Consider the following 3,425-nt stretch of genomic DNA (forward strand, 5'->3'; position numbering starts at 1 on the left):
TCCCCCCCCCCCCCCATATTCTTTTGACAGATATTTAGAATATATTTGGTTCCTTATATAAGCCTTAACAGAATCGCACTCTTTTGATGCACAAACACACCAAGACGTTTCCACCCCCTGGTAAAAATATGTTAGACATTTTTAGACATAGGGTCAAACGACCAGGGTCACACAAATGGTTAAAAAAATATAGAAGAAGAAGCACTAATTTTTCTGTATAGTTACATCTATTTTAAAGAAAATTATTTCCCTGGACTGAAAAATAGTCGGGCCAACTTATTCTTGTGGTTAATACTTATTGTGCACTACAGCATAAATCTTTTAAATAATTTAAACGTGGGGAAGGAATTGAGTCTTTACTTCAAACTCAAAGGGCAATCACCGAATTTGCGGCTGCATAAAGCCATAATTATAACTTTCACTTTGAAGGACATTAGAAGTCATTTGAAGGTCAAACACAGAATTTGTTTCTACTCTTTTACCTGGGTTTTTAGCTTACTTTTGATATGCTAAAAACCCACAGTTGAAACAATTTAATTTTGGATGTCATTAGAGGTAGTTTGAGGTAACTTTAACTAACATCAAATTTGTTGCTGCTACTGTATTACCTGGGTTCTTAACTTTCTTTTGATATGCATAAAGCCAGTTTAAATAAATTCTAATTGTCAAGGTCATTAAAGGTAATCAGTGTTAATTTTTTTATTATAGGAAAATAGATCATTAATTAGGCGTGCAGCCAAAAATTTGAACCAAAAATAAAGGCAGGGACCCCCCCATGTCCTATTTGATGTAGGGGGAGGCCCCTACATCAAATAGGACATCTTCAGATTCTCCACCATCCCCTTAAATCTATCTATCTAAATAAGGGTCGGAAATGAAAATATTAAATACCTGAAGTTATAGATTAGTAGAAAAGCGCAGGCAACTTCAATAGATCTTCTGAATTGGGCCTTTGAGATGGAGTTAGAATCTATGTCCTTAATGCTTTCCAGGCACTCATTTTCCATGAAACTGATAAGAGTCCTGTAAAAATAAAACGAAAATTATAAAAATTATTTTTTATCAAAATAATTGATCTACTACTTATCCTACCGACATCTTTAAACAAAACTATTGAAACATTTTAACAGCCTGACAAAATTATTTTTGTTTCTTCTGCAAAATTGTAATGGGCGGTTGGGGTGGGAAAGGGGGTATTTTCAAACATGTCCCTAATTTAATATAGACAATTAAATGAGATTGATCATACGGAAGTTAACATGAAGACAAAAAAAAATTCATAAAATATCTAATGGCCCTGGTTATTGACCATTTATGGGCACCAAAACGCTTTATTATACACTAAAATACAAAAGTTCTTGTAAGCAAACGTCTTAAAAGTTTCCCCGTGATGCATAACACTAACAAATGCACCATTTCACAGTTTAAGCTTTAAAAAATTAGTTGGACACTGGGGGGAGAATGTGAGACTCATGACTAATATACACTCCTGCTTGTAAATTTAAAAAATAATAACCGTCTATGTCCGAACTACATATTTTTCAAAATATTTTTTTTCAAATTTCCTAATTTTTTTTAGAAATGTTCCTTTGGGAACAGAAATATTCATTTCTTTATACAATGCATAGTTTTAGAAATAGGAACAGCTGTCGATATCGACCGCTTCGTCAACACGGGATTTTAAAATGCCCAAAACCGTCCTCTCCGGAACATAGCAAAGTTTATAATTTTCTATTAAAAGTAACTATAAATATATTTAAACGTAGAAAACACCTTGTTTGTAGTTTAAATATCTTTACACTTGAAGGCCTAAAATGAGGTGGGGGGGGGCAATTAACCCCCCCCCCATCCCCTTTTCATAACATTTCTCAGTCCCCTTCCCCTGGATTAGTGACACCATACCCCCAGAAAAAAAAGTTTGAAGTCTCGACAAATTGGTGTATAGGCTCCTGTTATCTTCAAGAACTAGGTTTTATAAAATTTATACCAAGTATTAAATTTACCGTACAGAAATAATTCATTTTCTTCAGTACATTCACTTAAATCATGTTTCCCTGCCTTTCCATACCGTCCCTCACTTACCATCTCTCCCATCCTATCCTGTTCTCCCATTCCATTCCCTCCCTTCACTTCCCTTCTTTTCCTTTCCCATTACGTTACTCCCATCCCAGCCTGTCCTCCCCTTACCATTTCATACCTACCATCCTATCCCTCCCATCCCACCCCTTCTTTCCAATCCCTCCCTTCCTATCCCATCCATCCCATCCCTTCCAATCCCTACCTTCTTATCCCGCATTATCAATGAAAATATAAAGCACAAGCTGCAGTTTATATTATTCTGCTAAGTCGAACTCAATTCAATGCATTCGTAAATTGTTGATGTTTCACAATATTTTTTATTTGTTTAATATACCATATATTTTATCAACGATTATTTGGCCCCTGGGTGTCTCTGCTTTTGATGTTTCAGGGGTTCCAAGTGGAGATACCTCACGACCAAAAAAAAATCGTTACATTTTGAAGTACATTGTATATATATAACAAATAAAATATATTATTAAATATCACATATAATAGCATCGGATTGTGTTTAGGAGTGTTTAAATTTAAATTTAAATGAATTATTTTCTTAGCGTCTTGATGTAACTCAGTGAATTTGTATAGAAGCTATGCTTTTAGGGTTAAGACGTTTTGAACCATTTTCTCCTTTTAACCGCAACAGATAAAATTAATAATAGTAGCGATCAAATTAACATCGTTTTTTCATCTTTTAATTTCTTAGCGAACACTCCCTATTAAAACTTCTAGGACTGGACATCATTTAAAAAAATTAATGAAAAATTCCTCTAACAGATTAACAAACATTTGTTTACCATGACAAAATCCATTCATGAAATAAAAATCTAAATTATTAACACAAATACTAACCATAGCGCATCTGTTTCCATCTTGGATTGTCTCCCTGTGTCTGTAAAGTCGCATGTCAAGCTGACTTGCTTTCTCTTCAGCATTGCCTTAATGGCAAATCCTAGCACTCGAGGAGCATTAACACCGTTGCCTGCCTTGGTGTTCGCTATTTCAACTAAAAAAAATATTATTTAAACCTTTATCAGCTTTGAAAATAAAAAATTAATTTGACAGTGATAAATCTAAAAATCAAACCAAAATAAACCAAGATCAATTGAGAAATCAATTTTCAATCAGAATTCTTTCTCCGTTAGAAAAGTTTTACGGTACAACACACATCTATAAATGAGGATGCTCAAGAAATTAAACTTAGCATTATTATATGGCTTTGTGCAATAAAACGTTAAAAATCTGTGTAGATTTAAAAACCAGCAGTTAAAAAGAAGCCGTGCTGGAAAACAGAGGCCCCATACTACGTTGCAAATCCGGGAGGCTATGCAAATGGGGTGGGGGGGGGG

Source organism: Eurytemora carolleeae, unplaced genomic scaffold, assembly GCF_000591075.1.
Source record: "Eurytemora carolleeae unplaced genomic scaffold, Eaff_2.0 scaffold2164, whole genome shotgun sequence".
NCBI lineage: Eukaryota > Metazoa > Arthropoda > Copepoda > Calanoida > Temoridae > Eurytemora > Eurytemora carolleeae.